Source organism: Saimiri boliviensis, chromosome 14 (genome assembly GCF_048565385.1).
Source record: "Saimiri boliviensis isolate mSaiBol1 chromosome 14, mSaiBol1.pri, whole genome shotgun sequence".
In the NCBI taxonomy this organism is placed as follows: domain Eukaryota; kingdom Metazoa; phylum Chordata; class Mammalia; order Primates; family Cebidae; genus Saimiri; species Saimiri boliviensis.
In genome coordinates this window covers 95,078,800-95,099,724 of record NC_133462.1, presented here as the reverse complement: position 1 = coordinate 95,099,724, position 20,925 = coordinate 95,078,800, and the positions used below count along the sequence as shown (strand labels likewise).

At 45.5% G+C, this 20,925-nt stretch overlaps 1 protein-coding gene across 2 annotated transcripts in view; it reads right to left on the bottom strand.

Moving 5' to 3' along the window:
- The window catches only part of LOC141581106 (tubulin beta-8 chain-like), a 537,263-nt gene that overhangs the window by 419,912 nt on the left and 96,426 nt on the right, over window positions 1-20,925 (bottom strand). The window contains exons 3-9 of one of the 2 annotated variants that reach the window (XM_074385517.1): window positions 20,240-20,385; window positions 18,954-19,099; window positions 17,695-17,840; window positions 16,386-16,531; window positions 15,129-15,274; window positions 13,837-13,982; window positions 11,761-11,836 (exon numbers count right to left, since the gene is read on the bottom strand). The gene's annotated coding sequence lies outside the window, so the exon portion shown is untranslated. The remainder of the gene's footprint in view (window positions 1-11,760; window positions 11,837-13,836; window positions 13,983-15,128; window positions 15,275-16,385; window positions 16,532-17,694; window positions 17,841-18,953; window positions 19,100-20,239; window positions 20,386-20,925) is intronic. The other variant, XR_012513631.1, reaches the window with a different exon arrangement.

The window sequence follows — 20,925 nt, the reverse complement described above, 5'->3', positions numbered from 1 at the left end:
ATGAGCAATTGGAAATCAAATTTTAACATGAAGCACTATTTACTATAGCACCAAAATATGAAATGCTTAAGTATAAATCAATCAAAACATGTACAAAATCTGTATGCTGAAAACTGCAAAACATTATCAGAAAATATCACAGATAATTAAATAAACAGAAAGATATACTGTTTTCATGGATTGGTGAACTCAATATTCTTAAGATGTCGGTTCTCTCCAATCAATATCTGAGCAAAATTTTTGTAGAAATGTATCAGCTGATTCCAAAATTAGGTGGAAAGACAATAGATTAAAACTAGCCAAAATAATTTCGAGAAAGAATAATAATAGCAATGTTGAAGAATTCACAATATCCAATTTCAATAGTACTGTATTTAAGACAGTGTACTGCTGATTAAAAAAAAAAATGCAGATAAATCAGAGACAGTCCAGATGTAGACCCCAAAATTTTAATATAATGAAACGTAGAAAGAATAGTTTTTTTTTTTTACAAATACCGCTGGGATAATTGTAAATCCATATTTTTAAAAAGCTAATCTTGATCCATATATCACACCATATAGAAAGTAAGTTGACACTTTCTCATAGACATATACTTACAGTACAACACAGCAATCCAGGTAATTACCCAAACAAATGGAAGATTGTGACAAACACAAAAGACCATATACTGTATTATTTCACTAATACTAAATTCTGGAAAAGGTAAAACCATAGTGACTGAAACTAAATAGATGGCTGCCTAGAACTGGGAATTGGAGGAAGGCACTCACTGCAAAGGGCCATGAGGAACTTCTGGCAATGATCTATATCTTGATTATGGTCATGGATACATGACTGTGTGTAAACTCCAAAGCTTACTAAATGTTACAGTTAAAATAGGTAAATTTTATTGCATGGAAATTATTCCTCAATCAAACTAGGGAAAAGTGAATTGGCTAAATTATTCCTCAACCTTCCCTGAATTCAGTTAGACTTACTTGAGTCATTTTTTGACTGAGTCATCCATGTCCACCCTTCTTCATACAGTAGTTTCCTGTATCATCAACTGTTGTTCAGCCTTTATTAAAAGTGCATCACTATTTTCTCCAGAATTTTCTTCCATGCCTCTAACACCCATTCTACAAGTTTTGATGTAAATGTTCAAGCAATGATGATCATATTACTTTTGCTGCTTACCTGACTATAAGATGCTTTCTGACTTCAGATATATTAAAATGTGAAAAAAATGTACATCTAAGAACGAAAATGTGATAGAAGGCAACAAGGTTTAAATGCTGGTGAAATGAACTTTTTAATTATTATGTAATAATCTCTTTATCTTTAGTAATGCTTTTTGGTTGTCAGTGTTACCTGACGTAAATATAACTAACATGACATTCTTTTAATTTTGTTGGTATATCTTTTCCCCACCTTTTTGCTTTGAGAGATCAACCTTGCCTTTACAATTAAGGGGCTCTAGAGAGCTAGTGCTGGTTGCTGAGCAGTGTCTATGATGTCTGGTGGAGGTAGATATTTGACAGAGCAGTAACAGTACCTTTGAGATAAGACTTATTTATAAGAGGGATCCCCAGAAAAACTTGAGAAACATTGTAGAAGTAGCTAATGTCATCTGCAAGCACGTGGAGCAAAAGCCACTGACATCTGAGTATTAATGTAATAATGATTCCTGTCTCTGTTCTCAATTGACTTTATTTAGAATACATATACAACATATAAAAATGTATTTAAAAGCCAGGAAAATTTCTACTAACACCTTAGCCTGGATTATCACAAATCAACAAATCTGTATGTTCTATTTCACTGCAAATAACACATATTACCTTTGGAATATTTATAACACCAAAAGTAAAATGAGAGAAATGTAAGATAACCCTTCCAAAATATAATTAAATGATTGGGCAATAGGAAGACTGAAAAAAAAGATCTCTTAAATTTGGCAAGAAAGAAGTCACTGATAAGCTCAGGAAAGACATTTACAGTAAAGTACAAGGACTAGGAGCCATATTAAAGAGAAATGAGTGAAAATCAATTACTCTCAACAATATGTTTGAGGAATTTGGGGTCAAAGGGTAGTTGCATATTTCTTTTGAATCAGTCCATATCCAAAAAGCTAAGGCTTAGGCCTTCCCAACTAAATTGCCTCATGCTGATTTCTTTCTGTATATCACTTTAAGTTTTATCTTGTCATCTCTTTTTATCAGATTGTTTTCACAATCTGATAAAAGGTCAAGAGAGTCCTGTCACACAACATGGTCCAGATACTCACTTTGACACCCACTGACCATGTGGCCTTAACTGCTCTGACCATCCATTTTCCCTGTCCTGCCTCCTGCCACCTCTCCAGCAACCTCAACACCCCACTCTGAGTTCTTCCAAGAACATCATTCAGGCTATTCACTCACTCATTCATTTTTTCAATCAGTGAATATAATGGAGCACCTGCTGTGAACTTGAGGTTGGAAAAACAGTAGTGAACACTGTATAACATTATCTCTGTTTCTCCTGACAGCATTGCTCAAGCAGTTCCTTGTGTCTGGAATGCTCTTTTCTGGCTAACTCCCACCAACCCTCAGGTACCATCTCTGCCAGGAAGGGCACCTGCCCACCACTATCCCCTGGATATGGCCAATAACTGAAGGCAGAGTTATAGAAGTTTAACTACAGGCCTGTAAGCAAGAAATAACTGCTAGTGTAAGCTGTTGAGAGTTGGGGGGCTATTTGTTACACAGCATCATTGTAGCAAAAGCTGACCAATACAAACAGGCAAATTCTAGCTTCAAGTTTCAGGACTGGGACACAGTGAATCAACACTTAGTGTTTTTAGACAGGGTGGGCCAATGCTAAGCAGATGTTCTCAGAAGAGACAACATCTGAGATTGAGAGAGACCTGGGTGTGAGTCTGCTTTGTCATGCATGGGTAGTAAAAAGCCTATTGATTAAAAAACACATTCTCTGGAATCAAGTTGCTTGGGTGCAAATCCCAGTGCTGCCACTTATAAGCTATGTAACCTGGTACTAGTTTCTTAACTTTTGGGCCTCAGTTTCCTCATCTGTGAAATGGAAATGATTCAAGTACCAGCCTCACGAGGGCATTAAGTTGATTCAGTAAGCTAATATATGTGATGTGCTATGAGTCGCTACTTTTCAGTCATTGTGGGTGAGCTTGGCTTGGCAACTTTACTTCTACAACCTTGTCATGTATCCAGCGCACTTTGTGTTCTTTGGATTATTAGAAACTCTAGCTGGCATGTTGTAACTTTCTAGGCACCAAAACCTTCTTGTGCTGTCTCCATAGCAACTGCAAGCATAGACTCTGGAGTCGGATACACTCAAGTTCTAATCTGGTGACCTTGGGCAACTGATTTAACTCTCTTTGCTCATAAAATGATAGCAGTAATTTCACACGCCTCTGAGGGTATGGTGAGAATCAAATGCAAATAGTGTATTTTTTACAGAAGTACTTAGCACAGCCCCTGGCTCATAGATGGTGTTATTGGCTCTTCTTGGAGAGAGGTGACCTTTTGGAGAGCCATCTGCTTCTGGGCATCAGTTTGCAGGGAGGGTGTGACCAGAGCAATCCACTCTTGCCAGTAGGACCCTTTGAGTCTTTTTCCTGAAGGTTGGCAAGAGCCAGTCACAGAGAATCAGCAGAGCACACCTAGTACCTCCTTCTCCTCTATCTCCTAGTTGTCTGGCTTGATCCAGAAGACTTATGAGGGCCCCCTTCTTGTGAAGGTACTCCTAGTTGGAACCCATCTCTACAATGGCCCCACCCACCAGCACAACAATCCAATCAGCCTGGGACAGGATGTGGAGTGCATGGGTCACAAGAGTCTGTGTCTGGGCAGGGAAGGGTTAGTAGTTAACACACATGTGGCCATGTTCCATGGCTCATGCCTGTAATCCCAGCACTTTGAGAGGCCAAGGCAGGTGGATCACTTGAGGCCAAGAGTTCAAGACCAGCCAGGTCACTGTGGCTAAGCCCTGTATCTAGTAAAAATACTAAAATGAGCTTGGTATGGTGGCACACACCTGTAGTCACAGCTACTTGGGAAACAGAGGCATGAGAATCACTTGAAACTAGGAGGCGGAGGTTGCAGTGAGCTGAAATTGCACCACCACATTCCACCCTAGGTGATGGAGCAAGACTCCATCAAAAAGAAAGGAAGGAAGGGAGGGATAGAGGAGAGAGGAAGAGAGAGAAAGAGGGAGAGAGAGGAAGGGAAAGGGGAATGAAGGGAAGGGGAAAGAAAGTAAGAAAAGAAAAGTCATAAACATGTGCTTGGCCAACCTCTGGAGCAGGGGGTAGGGGTGGGAGTATTGTCCCTGGACTCCGAGTGGGGAGAGCTCCCCTTCTTGTGCTCCTGCTATTTTTCTTGGAAATAGAATTTCCAAATAGAGAAACAGAGGGGACTCCTTCAGCCTACCTCAAGAAAACAAGGAGTCCATCTGACCCAGGACAATCATCCAAGGCAGAGCTGTAGTAGTTAAACCACAGATGCATAAGCAAGAAACAGCTGTTGTTGTAAGCTGATGGAATCTGAGGGGTTGTTTGTTATGCAGCATCACCACAGCAAAAGCTGACCAATAAAGAGGAAAATTGGACTCAAGTGGAAGGTGGTGGTGAGAGAAACTTGGGTTAGGACAGAATGCTGAGGGCTTCCTCTGCCTTTGCCCTGTGCCCTCTGACACATGTTCCCAAACTTACTGTTCCCTGGAGTAGCCCACCAGGCCTGATGACCTGGCTAAAGATGTGCTAAGTGAGGTGGGCATCCAAGCCCACCAGGGGGTCATCCAGCAGGTACACAGTTGCCTTTCTGTACACAGCCTGGGCGAGGCTCAGCTGCTGCTTCGGGCTCCTGAGAGATTCATGTCCTGTGGCCACAGAAGGGACATCTACAGGGTGAAACTGGGGAGCCCACGCAGAAGCAGGTTGGGGTGCAACTGCCCATCAGGGTGAGGTGTAGCTCCCCATGTCTGTCCCCTGGGGACATGCTCAGCTTCAAAGGCACTCACTCCCAAGCCAGCATTCCCTGCATCCTTACCGGCCTCGCTTCTCCCCTTCCCAGCACACTTCCTGGAGGGGTTACCTGTGCTTCCCAAGCTACTCTGTCTCCTACTCACTCTCTGTATCCATTTGAGTCCAACTTCTGTTCCCTTTCTCCACTGAGACTACCTTTAATGAGGACACCATTCATTTCCCTATTCGATGATCCAGTGGTAACTTTTTAGTCCTACTCATTTTTATTTTAAATTTTAATTGATTTCTTTTAGTTTTTATTGATATGTAATAGTTGTACCTATTTGAGGGGCACAGGTGATATTTTGAGACCTGTAGAGCAGTGGTCCCCAACCTTTTTGGCACCAGGGATCGGTTTTGTAGAAGACAACTTTTCCATGGGCCTGGGGGCAGGGGGTGCTCTCAGGATGACTCAAGCACATTACATTTATTGTGCACTTTACTTCTATTATTATTATTATTAATTGAGATGGATTTTTGCTCTCCTCACCCAGGCTAGAGTGGAATGGCATGATCTGGGCTCACTGCAACCTCTGCCTGCTGAGTTCAAGCAATTCTCCTGCCTCAGCCTCCAAAGTAGCTGGGATTACAGGTGCCTGCCACTACATCTGGCTGATTTTTTGTATTTTTAGTAGAGATGGCATTTTGCCATGTTGTCCAGGCTGGTCTCAAACCCCTGACCTCAGATTATCTCCTGCCTCACCCCCTCAAAGTGCTGGGATGATAGGCATAAGTCATTGTGCCTGGCCTGCTCCTATTACTATTACATTGTAAAATATGACAAAATACTTACACAACTCACCATAATGTAAAATCATTGAGAGCCTCAGCTAGTTTTGCTGAAACTAGATGGTCCCTCTGGGGGCAATGGGAGACTGGGAGACTGTGATAGATTATCAGGCATTAGATTTTTATAAGAAGCATGCAGGCCGGGCGCGGTGGCTCAAGCCTGTAATCCCAGCACTTTGGGAGGCCGAGGCGGGTGGATCACGAGGTCGAGAGATCAAGACCATCCTGGTCAACATGGTGAAACCCCGTCTCTACTAAAAATACAAAAAATTAGCTGGGCATGGTGGCACTTGCCTGTAATCCCAGCTACTCAGGAGGCTGAGGGAGGAAAATTGCCTGAACCCAGGAGGCAGAGGTGGCGGTGAGCCGAGATCGCGCCATTGCATTCCAGCCTGGGTAACAAGAGCGAAACTCCGTCTCAAAAAAAAAAAAAAAAAAAAAAAAAAAAAAAAAGAAGAAGAAGAAGCATGCAGCTGCAGGGCATGGTGGCTCATGCCTGTAATCCCAGCACTTTGGGAGGTCAAAGTGGGTGGATCACAAGGTCAGTAGTTTGATACCAGCCTGGCCAACATGGTGAAACCCTGTCTCTACTAAAAAAATATAAAAATTAGCCTTGCATGGTGGTATGTATCTGTAATCCCAGCTACTCAGGAGACTGACGCAGGAGAATGGCTTGAACCCAAAAGGCAGAGGTTGCAGTGAGCCAAGCATGTGCCACTGTACTCTAGCCTGGCAAAGAGTGAGACTGCATCTCAAAAAAAAAAAAAAAAAAGAAGAAGAAGAAGCACGCAGCCGAGATTCCTCACATGTTCTCTTTACACTAGGGTTTGTGCTCTTATGAGAATCTAACACTGCCACTGATCTAGAGGTGGAGCTTAAGTGGTGATGCAAACAATAAGGAGTGGCTGTAAACACAGATGAAACCTCACACACATGCCCCCTACTCATCTGCTGTGCTGCCTGTCCAGTTCCTAACCGGCCTCAGACTGGTACTGATTCGTGGCCAGAGGGTGTGGGGACCCCTGATGTAGAGTATGTAATGATTATATCAGGGTAACTGAGATAGTCATCACCTCAAATATTTATCTTCTGTATTGAGTGCACCACAATCCTTGTCTTCCAGCTATCTTGAAATTTACAAATAAATTCTCATTCACTATGATTTCCCTTGTGTAGTATTGATTACTATCACTTATTCCTTCTATCTAGGACTTCTTGTCTTTCATGCATTCCTTTTTAAAATTATTTTTATTTATTTTTGAGACAGTCTCGCTCTTCCATCCATGCTGGAGTGCAGTGGCATGATCTCAACTCACTCCAACCTCCACCTCCTGGGTTCAATCAATTCTCCTGCCTCAGCCTCCTGCGTAGCTGGGATTACAGGTGTGCTACCATGCCTGGCCAATTTTTGTATTTTTAGTAGAGATGGTCAGGCTGGTCTTGAACTCCTGACTTCAAGCAATCTGCCCGCCTCAGCCTCCCCAAGTGCTGGGACTGCAGGCATGAGCCACTGCACCCGGCCATTCATTCATTCTTTTTTTTTTCTCTCTGTAATCTAGACTCAGATGACACATTCATTCATTCTTACATTAATTTATTCCATTAAGAACTACTGCCTGGTTATCATATCCCTGTCAGGGTTCTAGTCTTTGGGGAAACAGCAGTGAACGAAACAAAGTTTCTGCTATCTGAATGGATCCATCACTCTAATGAGAGGGAGAAAGACAGGCAATCCACAAACAAACCAGTAACACAGACAGCACATTAGGTGGAAAGCGCTATGAAGAATAAATACTAAAGTAGGTGCAGCCAGGTGCGGTGGCTCACACCTGTAATCTCAGCACCTTGGGAGGCCAAGGTGAGTGGATCGCTTGAGATTAGGGGTTCGAGATCAGCCTGACCAACATGGTGAAACCCCATTTTTACTAAAAGTACAAAAATGGTGGCACCTGCCTTTAATCCTAGCTACTCAGGCGGGAGTATTGCTTGAACTTGAGAGGCGGAGGTTGCAGTGAGCCGAGATTGCACAACTGCACTCCAGCCTGGGGAACACAGCAAGACTGTCTCAAGAAGAAAGGAAAGGAAAGGAAAGGGGAAAGGAAAGGAAAGGCAAAGCAGGTGTGGGTGTAAGGCGCACTAGCATGAGCAGGGTTGCAGTGGTGGAGGTGGATAAGGTAATCTGGGAAGCCTTCTCTGCGAATGTGACAGAAGTGAGGGATGAGTCCTCGGGACTCCTGGGGAGAGATTTCCCACAGTGGGAACAGCAGTTGTAAAGGCCCTGGGGACAGAGTGTGCTGCAGGGGATCAGGGAACATCACAGACTCTGGAGGCTGGAGTGAAGCCAGGAGATGATGAAGGAAGATGGGGATGACAGATACCAGAGCAAGGTGACAGTGACCTTGCCAGGGATCATCACGACTTGGGCTTTGACTCTGAGGAAAATGGGAAGATGACCTGAGGTCAGGAGTTCGAGATGAGCCTGGCCAACATAGTGAAACACTGTCTCTACTAAAAATGTAAAAATTAGCCAAGTGTGGTGGCATGCGCCTATAATCCCAGCTACTCAGGAAGCTGAGGCAGGAGAATTTCTTGAATGTGGGAGGGGGAGGTTGCAGTGAGCCAAGATTGCACCACCCCAGCCTGTGCAACAGAGTGAGACTCCATCTCAAACACACACACACACACACACACACACACACACACACACGCACACAAAAGTGGAGGACTGGATTTGGCCTGGGGGTCACAGTTTGCCAGCTCCTGCCCAAGCCATAGCTCCAGATGCATATATTCTGTGTCTTGGACATCTCTGTCCAGACCCTTTGGTGAGGCCCAGAGAGGGGAAGCAATTAGATCAACATCACCCAGCAAGGCAGGGCAGAGTAAGACAGGACTCTAGTCATCTCACTCTCAGTTGTCAAACAGACCCTCACAGCCAATCCCTACCACGACTCCTTGAGTCTCTCTTTGTGTCCATTTCTATTTATTGATTAGTGATTATTCATTGAGCACCTAGTATGTGCTTGACCATGAGCTCAGCCCTTCTTCTTCTCCACTTCCCTGACCACTCCCTGCATTTCTCCATCATAGTGCGCATGATGAGTCAGAGACCCAAATGACCCCCAACTGCAATGCCTCCCTGACCCAAAAGACCCTGAGACTCTCACCTTCTCCCTAATTGAAGTGTGGACTCCCCCAGGAAAGCTATCCACATCTGGCCCACAGGGCACAGACTTCTAGGGCTCTCCCCAGCCAGGCTGGGTCCAGCTACTGCCTGAGGCACACTTTCTCCACCACAGAGGTGTTCTGCACCCAGGCCTCCTGGAGCATGTAGGCCACTGAACACTAAAACACGACTTACTTTGGTCACAGAAGGATGATGGGGAAAGACGTATGACAGGTTTTGAGGAGCAGTGGGAGCTGGGCTCTCGGTGGGTGGGTGGGTGGTTGAGAGAAAGTGAGCTTGGCTGAGATGGGGAGGGGTGGAAAGGCAGTGAGGAAGGGGGACTTTCAGGATGATGGGGACATCCTAGCACACAGGAAGGGGGTGGCCTTACTTTGATGCTCACAAACCCTTCCACCTTTGACAGCGCCCCAAAGAGGATGTACAGCAGGGAGGACTTCCCTGTCCCCACTGGACTGACTAAAGCCAGGAAACAGCCCTGGGGCATGGTGAGGTTTATTCTTTGAGTGCAAGAAAGGAGACATGACATTGGTTAGGGCCCAGCCCTCATCTTTGAGGAAGGGTGAGCCTCAGATGGAGACGAGCTTTCCTGCTCCAGGACTCTAAGAGCACCTGTGGGGCTGTTCCTTTCCCAGTCCTTGTCTGGCTATTTGAGCAACCATCCTGTGCACATCTGTGCATGTGCACACACATACACACATACAAAGTGTGTACACATGCATGTACACTCATTTGCACACTCATACAAGCATGTTAGCATGCACAGCAACACACACAATGTAGGCACACATCTACGCACACAAGCACATGCGCATACCCAAGCAAACCATGCTCACATGCATACATGTGTGCACACACTCACACCATGCACACACATGCATGCATGTCCACCCACGTGCACAGAGTTGGCAGTAGCCTGAGGGTTTCACCAGCCTGGCCTCCTGCCTTGGCTTCTGCAATAAATAGGCTCTTTCCTCCCCTTCCTGCCCCTGCTCTTGGTCCTGCCCCACTCCTGTCCATGTCCCACAGCCCATCCTCCACCCCATGACCAGAGGGATCTGTTAAAACCCAAGTCGGCAGTGGCTCATGCCTGTAATCCCAGCACTTTGGGAGGCTGTGGTGAGTGGATCACCTGAGGTTGGGAGTCTGAGATCAACCTGACCAATATGGAGGAATTTCATCTCTACTAAAAAATACAAAAATTAGCTGGGTGTGGTGGTGGATGCCTGTAGTCCCAGCTACTTGGGAGGCTGAGGCAGGAGAATTGCTTGAACCGGGAGGTGGAGGTTGCAGTGAGCTTAGATCACACCACTTCACTCCAGCCTGGCAACAGAGACTCCATCTCAAAAAACAAACAAACAAACAAAAAACCCAAGTCAGCTCTTAACACTTCCCAGCTAAACCCGTTGGCACTCCCATTTCACTCAGGGTCAAAGCTAAAGTCCTGATGATCATGAACGACATCCCGTCTCCGTCCACTCTGTGCCTCAGCTGCTCTTTCTTGGCCATGCTGACCTCCTTGCTGTTTCTTGAACACAATAGTTCAGTGGTTTTCAACTGCGGATGACTGCATCCCCCAAGAGTCATTTGGCAAGATCTAGATATTTTTGGATGTCACAACTGGTAGGGGATGCTGCTGGCATCTAGTGGGTAGAGACTGGGAGTCTGCTAAACATCCCATAATGCACAGGACAGAACCCAACAATGAAGTTTCAGCCCAAAGTATCAACCATGCTGAGGTTGGAAAACCCAAGTCCAGACATAGTCCTGACCCAGGACCTTTGCATATGCCATTCCCACTGCCTAGAAGGCTCTTCTCCCATGCCAGCCATGGCGGCTTATGCCTGTAATCCCAGCACTATGGGAGATGAGGCAGGTGGATCACTTGAAGTTGGGAGTTGAAGACCAGCACAGCCAACATAGTGAAACCCCATCTCTACTAAAAATACAAAAATGAGCTGGGTGTGGTGGGGCACACCTGTAATCCCAGCTACTCGGGAGGCTGAAGCAAGAGAATTGCTTAAACCCCAAAGGTGGAAGTTGCAGTGAGCCAAGATCATGCCATTGCACCCCAGCCTGGGTGACAGAGCAAGACTGTTTCCAAAAAAAACCACAACTGTTCTCCCAGACACCTGCATGGCTCACTGTCTTTCCGTATGATCTCAGCTTGAATGCCAAGTGTTCCCTCACTAGGCATGCCATCGTGCTCTGTCCCCTTGCCCTGGATTCCTGTTTGGGCCTCACCTCTACCAGCACATCACCCAAAGAGAACAGGGCCTTTGTCTGTTTCTTTCACCCAATCCCCAGTACCTAGAACAGAGCATGGCCCAGAGCTAGTGCTCCATCAAAGAAGTGAGTGAGTGACAGCCAATGCAAATACTGCCCAGGACATATTCTCTCCCTTCTTATGGAGTTTCAGGCCTGGCTGAGATTTTTTGGCCACAAAGACCAAGCCATGGAATTGGGGGCTGTAGATGATAATGATCTGGGACTGATATATGTGGCACAGAATTGAGCAAAGCCGATTAAGCAAATGTCATTGTCCCCATCTGCAGGAAGTGCAGGTCTATGCTGTCCAGGTCCCCACCTGCAGGAGGTACAGGAGCATCCTGGGAACCTTCCTGGCAGAGGCCCAGCCCAACCTAACCTACCCTCCCATCCCAGGCTGGAAACCTGCACCACCCCTCAGGTGGAAGTCAGCTGGAGCGCTACACAGCTTCTCCCTAAAAACATGAGGCTGGTTTCCATGGGTGTCATTCTGTACCTGTGGAGGCAGGGAGGCCTTTCCTGGAACCAGGCAGAGGTGGCACCGTGTATCATGATGCAATCCTTCCTGGCAGCTGCGGGGCACAAGAGGCCAGTTACAGGAGCCCCCTGACCTGGCCACCCTCTGCATCGGGGAGGCCAGAGGCAGAAGCGGCAACAGGAAATCTCTCCTACTGAACAAACCGTCCTGCTGCTCACTGGCTCCTGTGTGACCCTGCAGGGGTAGGGCGCATGTCTCACGCCTGTAATCTCAGCACTTTGGGAAGCTGAGGTGGGTGGATCACTTGAGGCCAGGAGTTTCAGACCAGCCTGGCCAACTTGGCAAAACCCCACCTCTACCAAAAAGTATGAAAAGTAGCCAGGTGTGGTGGTGGGTGCCTGTAATCACAGCTACTCAAGAAGTTAAGGCAGGAGAATTGCTTGAACCCGGGAGGTTGCACTGAGCCAAGATTGCACCATTCACCGCACTCCAGCCTGGAAGACAGAGCGAGACTCCATCTCAAATAATAGCAAATACTTATTAGAATATATATTATATATTTTTAATTACATAACTACAATAATTATCATAACCATTATAATCGGTAATAAATATTTCACTGTGACAAGTGTAATTAGATTAGTGGTTCTTGATCCTTAACAAATAGAATCTCCTGAAAGATTTTCTAAAAATCAAAGCTCTCATGGCTCAGCCCAGATCCATTAAATCCATTCTCACAACCAGCTGCTGTGATGATCAATATGCCCATTTTGCAGATGGAAACACAAAGGCTGAGAGAGATGATCTACTTGTCAGGATCAACCAGCTAGTCAGTGCTGGGGCTGAGATTTGGACCTGGGCAGTCCGATGCCATCGGCTAGGTTTTTACCACTAGGTGAGTGTTTTTCAGGTATACAGTTTGCCCAGGTGCTTCAGTACAACAAGGGGGAGGGTGGCTTGGTCTGTGGGGTGACAAAAGGATGGGCTGGAGGGGCAAGCCCAAGTAACTTGAGTTTGGAGAGTCTCATCATGCAATAATGCTTGCAATGATGCTATTTTCTTTTCTCCTTTCAACACAGGCCGCACACACAACTGCTCGTGTTCAGCAAAATACTTAGTGGTATGAGGTGGGCTTTGAACCCGTTCATGCTCCAAAGGAAGACACACCTTTTGCTATTTCACCCGTCTATTCTCGTAGGGAATGTGAATAATTCTTTCAGACATGGCTCATGATGACAGGGACCACTCTCATTTCACCCTCAGAGGCAGACAAGAGGACTGCAAAGGACTCAGGTGTCGTCCCTGCTGACTGAAGAGGACTCCCATTTCCCCTCGAACCCAAAGACACAGCAAAAGTAGCTTTCTCTTTGAAGAGCACACAACTTTTTCAAAATACACAGCCAAAACGCTTTAAGTGCTTTAGCACTTAAAGCGGGGACCGTTTTGGCTGTGTATTCTGAAAAACATGTCTAGCATTCAAAGCACGGACAGTTTTAGCTGTGTATTTTCAAAAAGTTGTCTCTACCTGCCATAGCTCATGAAGTCAAAACGAGTGAGCTGTGTCCCCTTGATTTGAGCATCTTTTAGTAAGAAAGGATTAAGTTCAATTTGAAATTTGGAAAACTGCTTCTCATCTTGTCAATCAGCTGTCAGTTTTGTGTGTTAATTTCTAGGAGAGGTAATAGAGTCAATCCAAAACCAAAGGTGTATTCAAGTCCAGATTGACAAGTCAAACCAAGAAAGCAGGCACTGAGCTGGCAGAGGTATCTTTTCCCAGTGGGTGTTAAGGCCCACATAAATCCCTGTGAAGGAATCGGGAATCAGAGACAGAAAGGGACTCGCCTAAGGCTTGTCACATGAAAGCGCCTGGCAGACTGACTGGCAGAGGGCTGGAAATCAAATCCAAATCTTCGGACGTGTAATTTCACAGGGTGCACCGCCTCCCCCAGGCCCAATGTGACACTTCAATGGCTTAACGAGGGCTTGACGGGATGGATGTCAACATGAAAAGACATTCCATTCCATCGGACCTGTCTTTGGCCCATTGTCTCTAAGGAGAATGTGCCTGGTTCAAATTCTCACTTTGCTTCTCACCTGAGAGATGTGACCTCAGTGGTCAATGGGAAATGAGCTGGTTTCAGTCACCAACCTCTCACTCATCACCAAGAAAATTTCCTTCAACCATACATGGATTGTGTTTTCAGGAGTGCTGGGCTTCATCCACAGTTGTGAGTAACATGCTAAAAGAGGAAAAAAGATTTGCTGCTCAGGAATGGAGACAGAAATACAGACACACACACACAGACAGACACACACACACACACACACACACACACACACGACACAAAAATCACCCAAACACAGGCCGCACACACAACTACTCGTGTTCAGCAAAATACTTAGTGGTATGAGGTGGGCTTTGAACCCGTCCATGCTCCAAAGGAAGACACAACTTTTGCTATTTCACCCGTCTATTCTCGTAGGGAATGTGAATAATTCTTTCAGACATGGCTCATGATGACAGGGACCACTCTCATTTCACCCTCAGAGGCAGACAAGAGGACTGCAAAGGACTCAGGTGTTGTCCCTGCTGACTGAAGAGGACTCCCATTTCCCCTCGAACCCAAAGACACAGCAAAAGTAGCTTTCTTTTTGAAGAGCACACAACTTTTTCAAAATACACAGCTAAAACGGTCCCCGCTTTAAGTGGTTTAGCACTTAAAGCGGGGACCGTTTTAGCTGTGTATTCTGAAAAACATGTCTAGCATTCAAAGCACGGACAGTTTTAGCTGTGTATTTTCAAAAAGTTGTCTCTACCTGCCATAGCTCATGAAGTCAAAACGAGTGAGCTGTGTCCCCTTGATTTGAGCATTCTTTTAGTAAGAAAGGAATAAGTTCAATTTGAATTTTGGAAAACTGCTTCTCATCTTGTCAATCAGCTGTCAGTTTTGTGTGTTAATTTCTAGGAGAGGTAATAGAGTCAATCCAAAACCAAAGGTGTATTCAAGTCCAGATTGACAAGTCAAACCAAGAAAGCAGGCACTGAGCTGGCAGTGGGATCTTTTCCCAGTGGGCGTTAAGGCCCACATAAATCCCTGTGAAGGAATCGGGAATCAGAGACAGAAAGGGACTCGCCTAAGGCTTGTCACATGAAAGTGCCTGGCAGACTGACTGGCAGAGGGCTGGAAATCAAATCCAAATCTTCGGACGTGTAATTCACAGGGTGCACCGCCTCCCCCAGGCCCAATGTGACACTTCAATGGCTTAACGAGGGCTTGACGGGATGGATGTCAACATGAAAAGACATTCCATTCCATCGGACCTGTCTTTGGCCCATTGTCTCTAAGGAGAATGTGCCTGCTTCAAATTCTCACTTTGCTTCTCACCTGAGAGATGTGACCTCAGTGGTCAATGGGAAATGAGCTGGTTTCAGTCACCAACCTCTCACTCATCACCAAGAAAATTTCCTTCAACCATACATGGATTGTGTTTTCAGGAGTGCTGGGCTTCATCCACAGTTGTGAGTAACATGCTAAAAGAGGAAAAAAGATTTGCTGCTCAGGAATGGAGACAGAAATACAGACACACACACACAGACACACACACACACACACACACACACACACACATGCCCAAAAAATCACCCAAACACAGGCCGCACACACAACTGCTCGTGTTCAGCAAAATACTTAGTGGTATGAGGTGGGCTTTGAACCCGTCCATGCTCCAAAGGAAGACACAACTTTTGCTATTTCACCCGTCTATTCTCGTAGGGAATGTGAATAATTCTTTCAGACATGGCTCATGATGACAGGGACCACTCTCATTTCACCCTCAGAGGCAGACAAGAGGACTGCAAAGGACTCAGGTGTCGTCCCTGCTGACTGAAGAGGACTCCCATTTCCCCTCGAACCCAAAGACACAGCAAAAGTAGCTTTCTCTTTGAAGAGCACACAACTTTTTCAAAATAGCACTTAAAGCGGGGACCGTTTTAGCTGTGTATTCTGAAAAACATGTCTAGCATTCAAAGCACGGACAGTTTTAGCTGTGTATTTTCAAAAAGTTGTCTCTACCTGCCATAGCTCATGAAGTCAAAACGAGTGAGCTGTGTCCCCTTGATTTGAGCATTCTTTTAGTAAGAAAGGATTAAGTTCAATTTGAATTTTGGAAAACTGCTTCTCATCTTGTCAATCAGCTGTCAGTTTTGTGTGTTAATTTCTAGGAGAGGTAATAGAGTCAATCCAAAACCAAAGGTGTATTCAAGTCCAGATTGACAAGTCAAACCAAGAAAGCAGGCACTGAGCTGGCAGAGGTATCTTTTCCCAGTGGGTGTTAAGGCCCACATAAATCCCTGTGAAGGAATCGGGAATCAGAGACAGAAAGGGACTCGCCTAAGGCTTGTCACATGAAAGTGCCTGGCAGACTGACTGGCAGAGGGCTGGAAATCAAATCCAAATCTTCGGACGTGTAATTTCACAGGGTGCACCGCCTCCCCCAGGCCCAATGTGACACTTCAATGGCTTAACGAGGGCTTGACGGGATGGATGTCAACATGAAAAGACATTCCATTCCATCGGACCTGTCTTTGGCCCATTGTCTCTAAGGAGAATGTGCCTGGTTCAAATTCTCACTTTGCTTCTCACCTGAGAGATGTGACCTCAGTGGTCAATGGGAAATGAGCTGGTTTCAGTCACCAACCTCTCACTCATCACCAAGAAAATTTCCTTCAACCATACATGGATTGTGTTTTCAGGAGTGCTGGGCTTCATCCACAGTTGTGAGTAACATGCTAAAAGAGGAAAAAAGATTTGCTGCTCAGGAATGGAGACAGAAATACAGACACACACACACAGACAGACACACACACACACACACACACACACACACACACACACACACACACATGACACAAAAATCACCCAAACACAGGCCGCACACACAACTACTCGTGTTCAGCAAAATACTTAGTGGTATGAGGTGGGCTTTGAACCCGTCCATGCTCCAAAGGAAGACACAACTTTTGCTATTTCACCCGTCTATTCTCGTAGGGAATGTGAATAATTCTTTCAGACATGGCTCATGATGACAGGGACCACTCTCATTTCACCCTCAGAGGCAGACAAGAGGACTGCAAAGGACTCAGGTGTTGTCCCTGCTGACTGAAGAGGACTCCCATTTCCCCTCGAACCCAAAGACACAGCAAAAGTAGCTTTCTCTTTGAAGAGCACACAACTTTTTCAAAATACACAGCTAAAACGGTCCCCGCTTTAAGTGGTTTAGCACTTAAAGCGGGGACCGTTTTAGCTGTGTATTCTGAAAAACATGTCTAGCATTCAAAGCACGGACAGTTTTAGCTGTGTATTTTCAAAAAGTTGTCTCTACCTGCCATAGCTCATGAAGTCAAAACGAGTGAGCTGTGTCCCCTTGATTTGAGCATTCTTTTAGTAAGAAAGGAATAAGTTCAATTTGAATTTTGGAAAACTGCTTCTCATCTTGTCAATCAGCTGTCAGTTTTGTGTGTTAATTTCTAGGAGAGGTAATAGAGTCAATCCAAAAGCAAAGGTGTATTCAAGTCCAGATTGACAAGTCAAACCAAGAAAGCAGGCACTGAGCTGGCAGAGGGATCTTTTCCCAGTGGGCGTTAAGGCCCACATAAATCCCTGTGAAGGAATCGGGAATCAGAGACAGAAAGGGACTCGCCTAAGGCTTGTCACATGAAAGTGCCTGGCAGACTGACTGGCAGAGGGCTGGAAATCAAATCCAAATCTTCGGACGTGTAATTTCACAGGGTGCACCGCCTCCCCCAGGCCCAATGTGACACTTCAATGGCTTAACGAGGGCTTGACGGGATGGATGTCAACATGAAAAGACATTCCATTCCATCGGACCTGTCTTTGGCCCATTGTCTCTAAGGAGAATGTGCCTGGTTCAAATTCTCACTTTGCTTCTCACCTGAGAGATGTGACCTCAGTGGTCAATGGGAAATGAGCTGGTTTCAGTCACCAACCTCTCACTCATCACCAAGAAAATTTCCTTCAACCATACATGGATTGTGTTTTCAGGAGTGCTGGGCTTCATCCACAGTTGTGAGTAACATGCTAAAAGAGGAAAAAAGATTTGCTGCTCAGGAATGGAGACAGAAATACAGACACACACACACAGACACACACACACACACACACACACACACACACACACGCCCAAAAAATCACCCAAACACAGGCCGCACACACAACTGCTCGTGTTCAGCAAAATACTTAGTGGTATGAGGTGGGCTTTGAACCCGTCCATGCTCCAAAGGAAGACACAACTTTTGCTATTTCACCCGTCTATTCTCGTAGGGAATGTGAATAATTCTTTCAGACATGGCTCATGATGACAGGGACCACTCTCATTTCACCCTCAGAGGCAGACAAGAGGACTGCAAAGGACTCAGGTGTCGTCCCTGCTGACTGAAGAGGACTCCCATTTCCCCTCGAACCCAAAGACACAGCAAAAGTAGCTTTCTCTTTGAAGAGCACACAACTTTTTCAAAATAGCACTTAAAGCGGGGACCGTTTTAGCTGTGTATTCTGAAAAACATGTCTAGCATTCAAAGCACGTACAGTTTTAGCTGTGTATTTTCAAAAAGTTGTCTCTACCTGCCATAGCTCATGAAGTCAAAACGAGTGAGCTGTGTCCCCTTGATTTGAGCATTCTTTTAGTAAGAAAGGATTAAGTTCAATTTGAATTTTGGAAAACTGCTTCTCATCTTGTCAATCAGCTGTCAGTTTTGTGTGTTAATTTCTAGGAGAGGTAATAGAGACAATCCAAAACCAAAGGTGTATTCAAGTCCAGATTGACAAGTCAAACCAAGAAAGCAGGCACTGAGCTGGCAGAGGGATCTTTTCCCAGTGGGCGTTAAGGCCCACATAAATACCTGTGAAGGAATCGGGAATAAGAGACAGAAAGGGACTCGCCTAAGGCTTGTCACATGAAAGTGCCTGGCAGACTGACGGGCAGAGGGCTGGAAATCAAATCCAAATCTTCGGACGTGTAATTTCTCAGGGTGCACCGCCTCCTCCAGACCCAATGTGACACTTCAATGGCTTAACGAGGGCTTGACGGGATGGATGTCAACATGAAAAGACATTCGATTCCATCGGACCTGTCTTTGGCCCATTGTCTCTAAGGAGAATGTGCCTGGTTCAAATTCTCACTTTGCTTCTCACCTGAGAGATGTGACCTCAGTGGTCAATGGGAAATGAGCTGGTTTCAGTCACCAACCTCTCACTCATCACCAAGAAAATTTCCTTCAACCATACATGGATTGTGTTTTCAGGAGTGCTGGGCTTCATCCACAGTTGTGAGTAACATGCTAAAAGAGGAAAAAAGATATGCTGCTCAGGAATGGAGACAGAAATACAGACACACACACACAGACACACACACACAACACACACACACACACACGACACAAAAAACACCAAAACACAGGCCGCAAACACAACTGCTCGTGTTCAGCAAAATACTTAGTGGTATGAGGTGGGTTTGAACCCGTCCATGCTCCAAAGGAAGACACACCTTTCGCTATTTCACCCGTCTATTCTCGTAGGGAATGTGAATAATTCTTTCAGACATGGCTCATGATGACAGGGACCACTCTCTTTTCACCCTCAGGTGCAGACAAGAGGACTGCAAAGGACTCAGGTGTCGTTTCTGCTGACTGAAGAGGACTCCCATTTCCCCTCGAACCCAACGACAAAGAAAAAGTAGCTTTCTCTTTGAAGAGCGCACAACTTTTTCAAAATACACAGCTTAAATGGTCCCCGCTTTAAGTCCTAAAGCACTTAAAGCGGGGACCGTTTTAGCTGTGTTTTCTGAAAAACATGTCTCGCATTCAAAGCACGGACAGTTTTAGCTGTGTATTTTCAAAAAGTTGTCTCTACCTGCCATAGCTCATGAAGTCAAAACGAGTGAGCTGTGTCCCCTTGAGTTGAGCATTTTTTTAGTAAGAAAGGATTAAGTTCCATTTGAATTCTGGAAAACTGCTTCTCATCTTGTCAATCAGGTGTCAGTTTTGTGTGTTAATTTCTAGGAGAGGTAATAGAGTCAATCCAAAACCAAAGGTGTATTCAAGTCCAGATTGACAAGTCAAACCAAGAAAGCAGGCACTGAGCTGGCAGAGGGATCTTTTCCCAGTGGGCCTTAAGGCCCACATAAATCCCTGTGAAGGAATCGGGAAACAGAGACAGAAAGGGACTCGCCTAAGGCTTGTCACATGAAAGTGCCTGGCAGACTGACGGGCAGAGGGCTGGAAATCAAATCCAAATCTTCGGACGTGTAATTTCACCGGATGCACCACCTCCCCCAGGCCCAATGTGACACTTCAATGGTTAACGAGAGCTTGACGGGATGGATGTCAACATGAAAAGACATTCGATTCCATCGGACCTGTCTTTGGCCCATTGTCTCTAAGGAGAATGTGCCTGGTTCAAATTCTCACTTTGCTTCTCACCTGAGAGATGTGACCTCAGTGGTCAATGGGAAATGAGCTGGTTTCAGTCACCAACCTCTCACTCATCACCAAGAAAAATTCCTTCAACCATACATGGATTGTGTTTTCAGGAGTGCTGCGCTTCATCCACAGTTGTGAGTAACATGCTAAAAGAGGAAAAAAGATTTGCTGCTCAGGAATGGAGACAGAAATACAGACACACACACACAGACACACAGACACACACACACACACATACACATATGACACAAAAAACACCCAAACACAGGCCGCACACCCAACTGCTCCTGTTCAGCAAAATACTTAGTGGTATGAGGTGGGTTTTGAACCCGTCCATGCTCCAAAGGAAGACTCACCTTTCGCTATTTCACCCATCTATTCTCGTAGGGAATGTGAATAATTCCTTCAGACATGGCTCATGATGACAGGGACCACTCTCATTTCACCCTCTGAGTCAGAGAAGAGGACTGCAAAGGTCTCAGGTGTCGTCCCTGCTGACTGAAGAGGACTCCCATTTCCCCTTTAACCCAAAGACACAGCAAAAGTAGCTTTCTCTTTGAAGAGCACACAAATTTTTCAAAATACACAGCTAAAACGGTCCCCGCTTTAAGTGCTTTACCACTTAAAATGGGGACGGTTTTAGCTGTGTATTCTGAAAAACGTGCCTAGCATTCAAAGCACGGAGA